Raw genomic sequence first — 12,562 nt, forward strand, 5'->3', positions numbered from 1 at the left:
CACAGTGAAGCTTTGCTTCTTCAACGTCGAAAACAGTCCTCTGTGCGGGCACATATGAACCGTGGCGCCCGTGTCAATTATGAACGAGTTCCCAACATCTGGCGTGGTTCCTTTCGCCATCATAGCCTTTGCAGGTTTCACCCGGCACTTGGTACGGCTTTTGCCTGACACCTGAGGCTTCGTAGAGCTGCTCTTTGCTCCTCTTGACTGGCGCGGCTTCTTACAGTTTCGCTGTAGATGCCCAGTCTGTCCACAATTGTAGCATCGGACAGCACTCAATGCTACACCATGCTCCCTAGTAGCATCAGCAGTGGGGGAATTAGAACTCTGTTCTTCCCTCCCCCTGTCTTTTTCTTCCAGTGCAGCAAGTCTGTCGTGTTCATTCAGGACCACAGCACAAACTCTCTCCGCGGTCAGCTGCGCGGCCGGTAGGGAACCAAGCTGACTGGCAACAACCTTGTAGGTGCGGCTAAGGCTGTTTATCATCATGAAGCAAAACACTTCCTCCTGAAGACGGAAATTGCGTTCCACCATCTGTTGACGCAGAAACTTCATTTCTGTCAGGTGCGCTTGAACATCTCCATCAGGCGCAAGTCTCAGATTGGTCAATTTCTCAAAATACAGCAACGCTGAAGAACCAGCATCTCTCTGATGCGTTGTACGCAGCGTGTCCCATACCTCTTTCGCATTTTCTAAATGCTGAACATGCACCAACTGATCATCTGAGACACACAGAATTATAGCAGTCCTGGCCCTCACATTCTGTGACTCCCAACCTCTGGTTGGTGCTGCAGGGATGGGGTTTTCAATTACATCAAAAAGCCTCTGATTCTGCAGCAGGGCCTTCATCTTTACAGACCAAGATGAATAATTGTCATTGGTCAGGGGAGATGAGTTAGGCAAACCTCCCCCTTTCTTGGCATCCATCTTGAAGCCAAGCCTCCAGCTCACTACTGTCAAACAAACTGTAAAATCCAACAGTCGTTTTTTCCTTTCTCACGCAGCAAACTGCAAATTGTTTACGCTCTTTGCACCTGGCAGCTAAACTCAGGCTGCTATTGAAAAGTCCCTTCCAAGAGCTCGTAAACCTTGTAGCCAAAACATTCTCTGGTTTTGTTTCGCTTTCCCAGGCTTACACGCAGAGTCCAGCCCCTTTGCCAGTAATTTTCCAGGACCGTTACCTAGCAACAATGCATTTCAATAGGACTTCTTATCTACCACAAAATTTGTGGAATGCAGGGCTGAGCTTCAAGCTGCAGGCCTCTTCCTCCGGAGCTTTTGTTTTCTTTGAAACGCAGCTCCGTGAACCAGGGAATTAATCTTCCTGCGTTCACACTTTTAGCCCGAAATGCAGCATACCTTGAACTTTGTTGCTCTGGAAAACACCTCTTCTTTCCACCAGCCGTCTGTGGAGCCTCTGGCATCTTTCAGACGCTTCTCTTCCTCCTTGGAGCAGAGGAGGACAATCCACCAGCCTCTCATGCAGATGTCCGATGAATCGCAACCATCCGAAGGCTGCCACTGTTGGAATTCTGCCTGGGTCAGAGGAATGTGCCACAAGCAGGCACCGGCAGATATTCCTGTCGACCTCCCCGCGTCTCCCAACCTCTGCTGATAAGCAGGCGAGGTCCGGCGATTCTTCTCAGATGTATGAGAGGAACACACCGTTCTTCCTCTCTCCCCTTTGGTGTCCCCAGGGAGGGGAAAGAAGCAGACAGAAAACTATTTACATCATTTATTTCTGCCTCTTACATCAGTACAGAGAATCATGTCTGCACTCAACAACAGCAAGAGAAAAACTCCTCCCAAGTACATCCAGTACGGGTCATATGACACACACACACTGAGCTAACATCCGGTGCTCAGTACAGAATGGACTGCCCCTTTGTTCCCATGGCAACAGTCACAAACATCCTGTCTGGCTTTCCAGCCACAAGCAGCTGGCTGAGCTGCTAAAGCCTTTGCTTGCTGCAGCATTGGTGCTTTATGGTAACAGAAACACCTCTCTTTTTCTCTTGAAAGTTAAAGATTTACTTGCTCTATTCAAGGCTAATTGTTTCAGTCAGATTGGTGTAATAGGTTCTTTGTCTCAAAAAGTTATTTATTTTCCCCAGGGCACAACTTTATTAGATTCAAGGTTTTATTCTGATTGAAACCTGATTTAAAGAGCTATTAAGGCTTATCGCAAGATAATTTATACACAGTTGTGAAAATGCATCCATGCAAGAGGTTTCATATGATGAATGAAGTAGGCACGATTTAACTCTGGAAAAAAGCCAAATATAAAACTTCTCCTTCAGAAAAGTCTAAGGGCTGATGCGGAAATTACAGCTGATCCACAAGACTCACTCAGACTTGCAATATGTCACCAAACAGAAAAGAATTCATATGCAGCAGCTGACAAACGGTTATCAGGTGAATTCCACTGCAAAGCTATAGAACTATTTTTTCTTTATCTTGGAAACCGATCCACAATGTGTTATGGTAACAGGGGTCTTGTGACTGAGCAAATGCTCAGTTGAAGTAACGTTTGTCAGATTTTGTTTTTAAGTATTTATTTAGGTATTTAACAAAACATAGTCTGTGCCTTTCTAAAAAGGTGTACTGTCCAGTTTTGCAGAGGAAATTAAGACTGCAACATCAGTGAAGTAAATCTCCTCCACCCCCAGCCCCTAAATTGGCACTTTCCCCAGTAAAGAACTTCCTCTCCCCCACACCCTATTTTCTCCATTGGGGGATCCTTTAACATATATTGGTGTGGGAAAATATTTGCAGATCTTTGTGGGAAGCCCAATATGCAAAATGCTCACCCTGTAAAATTAGCTCCTTGACAAGTTTGTACTGTAGCTGGTGTAATCCAAGCACTGGCCCTAGAAAAAGTGTCATATGGACTTCCGGAGGCGGCGCGATCGGCAATGGCTGCCCGATCCTTGTAAGGAGAGGGTAGCTCCGCTGAAAAAGGGTCGTCCGCTGCGGCGAAGCGGAGACCCATTAAGGAAAACTACAGGCGGCAGCAGCCTGTAGTCTTGGGACCCGGCGGGCGCCAGAAGCAGCCCCCAAAACGTTGAAGGGACCCCGTAAGGGGCTCCGGATCGCGGAGGGGGTAGCGGCGCTGTGGGTCGTTGCGCAATCAACGGAGCGAAGCCGCGTTGCTGTTGCCGGTCAGCGCTGACCTTTCTTCCTGCAATCTTCAAATTCAGAAAAGCTGCAACTCGTGAGTAATTTGGACTTTAAGTAATTTGGACTCTAATTTGGACTCGTGAGTAATTTGGACTTTAAGAATTTTTGGAGACCTTTAAAATCTTGAACTTGGCTGAAAGCGGAGTGACGATAAACAGGAAGCCCGTCTTCCGCTAACACTGAACTTGAAAGCAAAGAACAGGAGGAGTGGAGACTAAAAGCGATGCTTTAATCAATTGCTGGCACCTATTTAAAATAGCTAAGGGCAAAGAGATTTTAAGCTGTTTGCTTTTGGACTTATTTGGGAACAAGGATATCTTTCTTCTGTTGAACCAGTGGATTACAAATTAAATAAGAATCCCAGGTGCTGGAGCTGCCTGAGTAATTGAGCATCAGTCTGCAACATTGGATACTTTGAATTTAGACTTTGAAACATTCTGAGCTGGAACTTGTTATTTTGAAACATCTGCAGTCTAAGCACTGTCTGAAATACTGTTTTGCCTTACATATACTCTGTAAAAATTTAACTTTGTGGAGGTCGTTGGATGTTGAATTAGAGCTATAAATTTGAATTGGACTTGACTTTCTCCCTTAAGACATTTTAAGCTCCCTCTAGAGGATTTCGGACTTACAGCAGTGACTGTGTTTTACTTTCCTTTTCCCGGCCTTCTGTTTGACTGTTGCATCTGCGCTTCTACATTCTCATGGGAACAACTCAGTTTGACCTTGGCCTTTAGATAACTTTGGAATGAGTGGAACAAGGAAAAGGGGAAGAACCAAACAAACAACTTTAACTTTATCTGCAGCCTCACAGCGTAGATCATCTGTGCCTGCTTTGCTTTCCACTTTGCCTCCTGAGACAGAGGCGGCCTCCCTGTCACAGGCAGGGGAGGGAGAAACGGAAGAATTACAATTGGAAGATATGGCCTCAGGAGGGAGTGCTTCTGTTTTAGATAAAATTTTTGAAAAATTGGAGGCTTTGGATAGAAAGGCTGATTTGCAAACGGCTAAAATTGACCAGAATACAGAAAGTCTGAATAGATTATCTGGACAAGTTGCACAGAATGTCCAATCCATTGGAGAGTTGAAGGAGGCTGTAGGTGAAAACCGGAAATTGGCTGAGGATACTAGTCAAAGACTGGGAGAATTGGAGAAAGAAGTTAGACCACTCAGCAAACAAGTTGGAGAACATCAGATTCACTTTTTGATGACAGAGCTGCGGAACAGGGAGGCCAACTTGAGGATACGGTCAATGCCAGAAGTAGAAGAAGACAATTTAACTGAGTTTTTGACCAAAGAGCTTTCCAAGTTTTGGAAGTTAGAGGAAAAAGATTTTAAAATAGTATCTGCTTTCAGGCTTGGAAGATTTAGGAGGAAAGAGAAGCCCAGAGATTGTTTGATTATATTGAGATCCAAGGAGGAAAGGGATAAGATTTTGGGCCTGCACTACGGGAAGTCACTGGACATCTTGGACAAGAGAATTGAAATTTACAAGGATATCCCTAAACAACTGTTGGACCTTAGATCTGACTACACGGAACTAGCAAGATTGTTGAGGAGCAACTCAATTATCTTCAGGTGGGAGTTTCCTCAAGGATTATCTTTTACTTTCAGAGGGAAAAAGATCAAAATTAGAACATTGGAGGATAGAGACAAGTTTCTGGGAGCCCACGGAGAAGATCTTCACAAAGGACTTGGAGTACCAGGGCCCGAACCTTCAGGGGAGCCTGCGCCCTCGGATCCTCAGGGACAGGAGAACAAGGTACCACCCCAGCAAGAATAACCAGATTTATTCAGGATGTCTCTGCAGCTTCTGAGCTGGAATATAAATGGCTGCAACAGTCCGGAGAAAAGGAGAAAAATCTTTCACATTTTAAAAAAAGAACAATTGGATATTATTTGTTTACAAGAAACACATGTGATTAGGCTCCACAGAAAAGTGTTAATAAATAAAAGACTCGGTCAGGAATTTATATCTTCTGACATAGTCAAAAAGAGAGGTGTAGTGATTTATGCAAAAGAGAGCCTTTCACCTAAATTTCTGTTTAAAGATGAAAATGGAAGAATTTTGGCAATAGAAATACAACATCAAGGAGAAAAAATTTTAATATTAGGAATTTATGCCCCAAATGAAGGAAAATCGGATTTTTATAAGAAGTTGCATGAGACTATGCTGGATTATCTGGATTACAACAACATCATCATGATGGGAGACATGAATGGAGTCGTATCAACCAATATGGATAAGTCACAGAATCAAAATGTTACTAAAGAGGGAAGACTGCCAAAGACCTTTTTTGAAATGACTGACAATATGGACTGGATTGATATTTGGAGAGTGAGAAACCCCCTGGGAAGAGAAGGAACATTCTTCTCTGAAGCCCAACTGACTTGGACAAGAATCGACCAAATATGGATAACTAGAAGTCTGGCACCCAAGATTAGAAAGGTGGAAATCTGCCCAAAGACATGCTCCGACCATAATGCACTGAGAATGGATATGACACTGATCCCAACCGGCTCCTTTAGATGGAAGATGAATGATGGCCTGTTTAGAGACCAAGAGATTGTAAAGAAGGCCCAAAAAACTCTAAAGGACTATTTTGAGGTTAATATGAACACCAGGGTGGAAAAAAGAACCATATGGGACGCAAGTAAAGCTGTGATGAGAGGGTTCCTGATACAACAGAACACCATAAAGAAAAGATCACAGAATGAAAGGAAGGACAAAATTTTGGAAAAAATTAAAGAGCTAGAGAAGAAGTTAAGATCTAACCCAAAGTCTCAGCCGATTCTACGAGAAATTAAACTTTATCAAGCACAATATTCTAAATTGATAAACCAGGAAATAGAATGGAAGATTAAAATAATGAAGCAAAAAACTTTTGAATCGGCTAACAAATGTGGAAAACTGCTAGCTTGGCAGTTGAAGAAGAGACAAAAACTAAATACGGTAACAAACCTAGAGATTGAAGGAAGAAGCATTCAGAACCCTGGAGAGATCAGAAAGTGTTTTCAGAAATATTTTAAAAAGTTATATACTCAAGGGCCACAAGATGAAATTGAGATTAAACAATTTTTGGAGAAAAATGGATTAGCAAAGCTGTCAGAAGAAAACAAAACAATTTTGAATGGTAAAATAACACGACAAGAGATTGAGCAGGCCATCCAGAACATGAAACAGGGCAAATCGCCAGGGCCAGATGGGCTGACCTCCATCTACTATAAGACATTGAAAGACTACCTGATACAACCATTGTTGGAGGTCAGCAATGAAATTATGGAGGGGAAGAAGGCGCCGGAATCATGGAAAGAAGCTTTTATCACATTGATACCAAAATCGGAAAGTGAAAAGACACAATTAAAGAACTACCGTCCCATTTCCCTTTTAAATGTGGATTACAAAATATTTGCAGATGTTTTGGCACGTAGATTTAAGAAAGTTCTAAATGAAGTAATTCATAAAGACCAGGCAGGCTTTCTCCCAGGCAGACAAATGTATGCTAATACAAGGAACATCATAGATATATTGGAACTTTTGCAAACAAACATAAATACTAAAGCAGTTCTAATCTTTATAGATGCGGAGAAGGCCTTTGACAACATATCCTGGAAATTTATGAAAGGGAATTTAAAAGAAATGGGAGTGGGACGGGGGTTTGAGAATGGGATTGAGGCAATATACTCAGAACAAAAGGCTAAACTGATAGTTAACAATGTGGTTACAGAAGAGTTCAAAATTGAAAAAGGTACACGACAAGGCTGTCCGATTTCCCCACTATTATTTATCTCGGTTCTGGAAGTGCTCCTGAATATGATTAGAGGGGACCGGCTGGTGGAAGGGATCCAGGTCGGAGCGAAACAATATAAACTTAAAGCGTTTGCAGATGACCTAGTTTTGACATTACAGGAGCCGGAATCTAGTACGAAAAGAGTATTACAACTGATTCAAAACTTTGGTCGAGTGGCGGGATTTAAATTAAATAAACAAAAAACCAAGGTATTGGGGAAAAATTTGACAGATACTGAGTCGGAACGGTTTCAGAGGGAGACAGAGTTAACGGTGGTCAAGAAAGTGAAATACCTAGGGGTAAACATAACAGCAAGAAATCTGAGTTTATTTAAAGATAACTATGAAAAATGTTGGTTAGAAATTAAGAGAGACTTGGATAGTTGGTCAAGATTAAAACTTTCTTTGTTAGGCCGAATAGCTGCCATCAAGATGAATGTATTGCCAAAAATGTTATTTTTGTTTCAGACACTACAGATTGTAGACAAGACAGAGTGTTTCCGGAAGTGGCAGAAAGATATTTCTAAGTTTGTCTGGCAGGGCAAAAAGCCCAGAATTAAGTTTAAGATATTAACGGATGCAAAAGAAAGAGGGGGCTTTGCCCTGCCAGACCTAAAGCTGTATTACGAAGCGGCAGCTTTCTGCTGGCTAAAAGATTGGCTACTTCTTGAAGATACGGATGTATTAGATTTAGAAGGTTTTAATAATGCATTTGGATGGCATGCATATTTATGGTATGACAAGGTTAAGACAAACAAGGCCTTTAAGAACCATATTGTCAGGAAAGCAGTATTTAATGTCTGGATAAGATACAAAGACTTATTGGAGAATAAAACTCCGAGGTGGCTGTCACCCCTAGAGGCTAAGGCCCGAAAAAGAGCCAATATGGAGGCCAACTGGCCAAAATATTGGGGGATATTAGAAAGAGATGGTAACAATTGGAGATTGCAGAGTTTAGAGAAAATGAAAGATAAAGTGCGGGACTGGTTACACTACGCTCAGATTAAAGAAGTATTTAAAAATGACAAAAAGTTAGGATTCCAGGTGGAGAAGTCAAAGTTGGAAACTGAACTGTTAGAACCTAAGACTAAAGTACTTTCAAAGATGTATAATTTGTTGCTGAAATGGAACACACAAGACGAAATGGTCAAATCGGTTATGATAAAATGGGCACAGGATATTGGGCATAATATTATGTTTGAAGACTGGGAAAGGTTATGGACCTCTGGGCTGAACTTCACTGCATGTAATGCTTTGAAGGAAAATGTAATGAAAATGATATATAGATGGTACATGACCCCAGTTAAATTGGCCAAAATATACCATTCGTCTGATAATAAATGTTGGAAATGTAAGGAAAATGAAGGAACCTTTTTTCACCTCTGGTGGACTTGCCCGAGAGTGAAGGCCTTTTGGGAGATGATATATAATGAGTTAAAAAAGGTGTTTAGGTACACCTTTACCAAGAAACCGGAGGCCTTCCTCTTGGGCATTGTCGGCCAGAGTGTGTTAAAGAAGGACAGAACATTTTTCATGTACGCAACAACAGCAGCAAGGATACTGATTGCTAAGAACTGGAAAACTCAAAATCTACCTACGTTGGAAGAATGGCAGATGCAGCTGATGGACTATATGCAACTAGCCGAGATGACCGGCAGAATTCGAGACTTGGGAGAAGAGAGGATGGAAGAAGACTGGAAGAAGTTCAAGATTTATCTGCAAAAGTATTGTAATTTGGCCGAATGTTGATTAGGATGTCAGAGTAGAAGTAATTGTCTACCACTAAATAAGATTTAAGTTTAAACTATATGTTAATGATCAAATTCAAGATTACGAACAAAATGATAATTTGTTTGGAAACAATTCTTTAACGATGCAGGTGTGTGCGGGAGGCGTGGGGGAGTCCAAAGCAATGATGAAAAGATGTCAAATAATTAATGTTATTTGTTTAAATATGTTTATGTATTGAAAAACTTGAATAAATATATATTAAAAAAAAAAAAAGAAAAAGTGTCATATGATACTTCTTGGTTCAGTGCTACATGGCATTATTGGTTAAGGAACTCGTGCATTTTGTGAGGGCACCTATTATTAAAATGATGTGAAAGGTGTGTGGGTTTGTAAGTGTACACATCCCATAACAGTGATGTCAAACAGGAACAAATTGGAGGAAGGGAGGGACTACACATGACAGGTGGCCACCCAACTTCTGCCCAAAAACCCCCAAGGAAGGAAAGTTTACCACCCTTTGCAGGCGTGTGTTCCACCATCAAAACAGCTCCCACTGTCCAAAATTTCCTCCCACAGTCCAGTCAAAATCTCGCCTCCTGCAACTTGAATCCACTAGCTCAGGTCCCAGCCTCCTGAGCAGGGGAAAACAAGCCAGCCCCACCCTCCATTTGACTGCTCCTGAAGATGGCCACAACATCTCCCCACAGTCTCCTTCCCTGCATCCTATAATGAAGTCCATCCCCAAGCACAACAGGCCACCCATGAACAGCATCTGGAAACCCCAGTTGGCACAAACTGCCATCAGAAAGAAGCCAGAGGGAGCACAATACTCCACTCCTGGACCAACCCAACTGGCCAATGATTTGCCTCCCAAAAACTCAACAGGTTGCAGCAACTCAACACAGGTTAAGTATATACCGTGCAGCCACAAACCTCTAACCCTGACATGCACTGGGAAAAGCAGGAGCTATACACCTGTCTATCTCGATGAACACTAAATGCTGCCTGTGCTGAACAAACATGTTTCAGCTGCTGCTATTTATTTAGCTGATTTAGAGAGGTGCTATTTGAAGGGGTGCTTTTTTCCCATGCATCAGCTAGACTCATCCTCCTAATGAGTGTGTTGCTCGGTCAATTATTCTTCTGTCACTGTTTCTTGCAGCTGCTACTCATCATGCATCATTATTCCCATCCTGCGTTTGCTGGTATTGTGGTCGGCATCCGTCTGTCTTGGGAGACAATGGAGGAATGTGCCTTTGCGGTTGGAGTCAAACTATTGGAAGGTTACAGCACCTGCTGTGGCTGTAGAGACCGATACAGGAGAGACATGTTTTGTTGCAGCTGAGCAGATGAAAGCATCTGTTGCGCTGCTGCAGATGCACCATGGCATTTTTTTCTATCTGCGCTCCTCCCAGTGTTCATTCCTCCTCTGGTCACTGCTGCAGATACACAGTGTTATGTATTGGGTTTAACACAATTTATGCTACAAGGCACATTCTAACCAATCGTATAAGTGTTGGTAGTCGGACGTTCTAATGGCAAGTAAGCCCATGCACTTTAGTGTTAAATGTTCAGAAAAAGTCAGAAGCCCAAGGCAGTATAAGTTCCTCAACTACATTTATTCTACATTTGTCAGTGACAATAGCTCACTCATAGGAAAACAAGAATCAAACTGACTGGACAACACAGTAATAAGGCCGAGCATGAACTGACCGTTGACAGTTGACAGTTGAAAGTGCATGCGCTTACTTGCCATTAGAATGTTCGACTACCAACGCTTATACGATTGGTTAGAATGCGCATTGTAACATAAATTATGTTAAACCCAATACATAACATACAGCCTGACTGATTGACTGACTGATGCTGTAGTCATCTGCAAGGGATTCCCACACGGTGGGGTTGATTTTGCCAGCCTTCATGTCACATTTGCAGACATATTTGTAGTGCAGAGTTGGTCTGCTAACAGATCTGGTACATGAAGCCAGCTCCCCATAGACAACATCACTGGGGATCCTGCCACCTTCCATTCTGTGGACATGAACAAGCTATCTTAGACATTGCTGAGACAACAGTGCTGGGAAGGTGGGCTTAGGAGAGCACATCTTTGTTTAAGACTGTCCTGCCATGTGACAGGGATGTGAACACCTTTCCTCATATGAACTGACCTGGATCCTGCAATCGTCATCTGAGGCCCTTGTGCATGTGCCTTCTCCACAGGAGGGTGGCAACACAGGAATGGGCCTTTTCTGCAGGGGATCATCTCAAAACCACCATCAGAGGAAAGCTTTCATTGATATTCCTGCCTTTCAGGGAGTTGGACTAGATGCCCTTTGAGGTTCCTTCCAACAAGTCTATGATTCTATGGTTTCACTTGCCCTCCTGCTAGGACACATGTGCACTATAGTCATTTATCATTGTTTGCAATAAAAAGCAGCCTGCCATACTGATTATTCTACTTTGTACATCTGCATAATGATCAATTACTCATTTACTCCAGAGAACCAATTTTATTTTTTATTTTTTTTATTTTTTCATTACATTTATATCCCACCTTTCCTCCAAGGAGCTCAAGGTGGCATACATAACTTCTCCCTATTCTATCCCCACCACAACTCTGTGAGGTGGGTTAGGTTGAGAGGCAGTGACTGGCCCAAAGTCACCCAGTGAGCTTCAAATCCCTGAACAGGGATTTGAACCCAGGTCTCCCAAGTCTTAGACCAGCACTCTAACCACACTGGCTCTCACTGACTTGAATAAATCTGCTGGAGCAAACAGGATGTGAATTCTGAATCTTTATGAATTCCTAGAACTTCATTAACTTGGAACCAGATTCAGTCATAGTAAAAGGCTATTACATTACATTGCACAGCAATGTCACACCATCAGGAATGAATGAATCTGTCTTCAGTGGGCTGAGCTTCTACTTAGCACAAGAAAGGTTATCTAGTCACAAAGGTATCGGCCTGCTGCACTGCATTAGTGGGATAGAACTGAGATCAAAGCCCAGAGCTAGCACAATGCAACATTCTCTCACACAGTTAATGGAAAACTGTGAGGCAACAGTGGAAGACAGTTTACAATATGCAACTATGAGGCAGAAGCTATGGCATCAAAACTGCCCTGGCATGCAGCCCAAAGGGCAAAGAAAATATTGTGGTGAGAAGTGGAGATTTATCAAGTTCCTATCCATATTCTGGAATTCAGATCACCCTTTATGGGCACAGTTCTCGGCACAAATGACTTTTGTGCACAAATATCTTTTTTTTTAAAAAAAAGTAATGTTTGGAACAAGAGTGATAAGACCTACTAATTTTTGCAAAAGAAGGCTTTGTTTTGTTTTTACTGGAAGCTGACAGTATCATTTGTGTGTATGTGTGTGTATATAAATGGTATATCACACAGGCAAAGATGGCAAAATGTATCAAACAAGCTCCAACAAGTGTTGGAAATGTAAAGAAAAAGAAGGTATGTTTTTTCATATGTGGTGGAATTGTAAAATAATCAAAAAATTCTGGGAAATGATTTATAATGAAATGAAAAGAATGTTTACGATAACGTTTGTTAAGAGACCAGAAGCTTTCCTGCTAGGCATTACAGGTCAAGACTTGCCAAAATATCAGAAGAAATTATAATTCATGTATGCCACAACAGCGGCTAGGATATTACTAGCCCAAAAAATGGAAAGACAATAAGATACCAACTAAAGAAGAATGGCAAGAGAAACTGATGGAGGATGCTGAAATGGAGAAGCTAACTGGAAAACTGAGAGATAAGGACAATAGAGACTTTTTAAAAGATTGGGAGCCATTTATGTTGTATCTACAGAAACATTATAAAGAAGTGGACTCACTAGCAGGG

Source organism: Podarcis pityusensis (assembly GCF_964106645.2).
Source record: "Podarcis pityusensis genome assembly, chromosome: 7".
NCBI classification, from domain to species: domain Eukaryota; kingdom Metazoa; phylum Chordata; class Lepidosauria; order Squamata; family Lacertidae; genus Podarcis; species Podarcis pityusensis.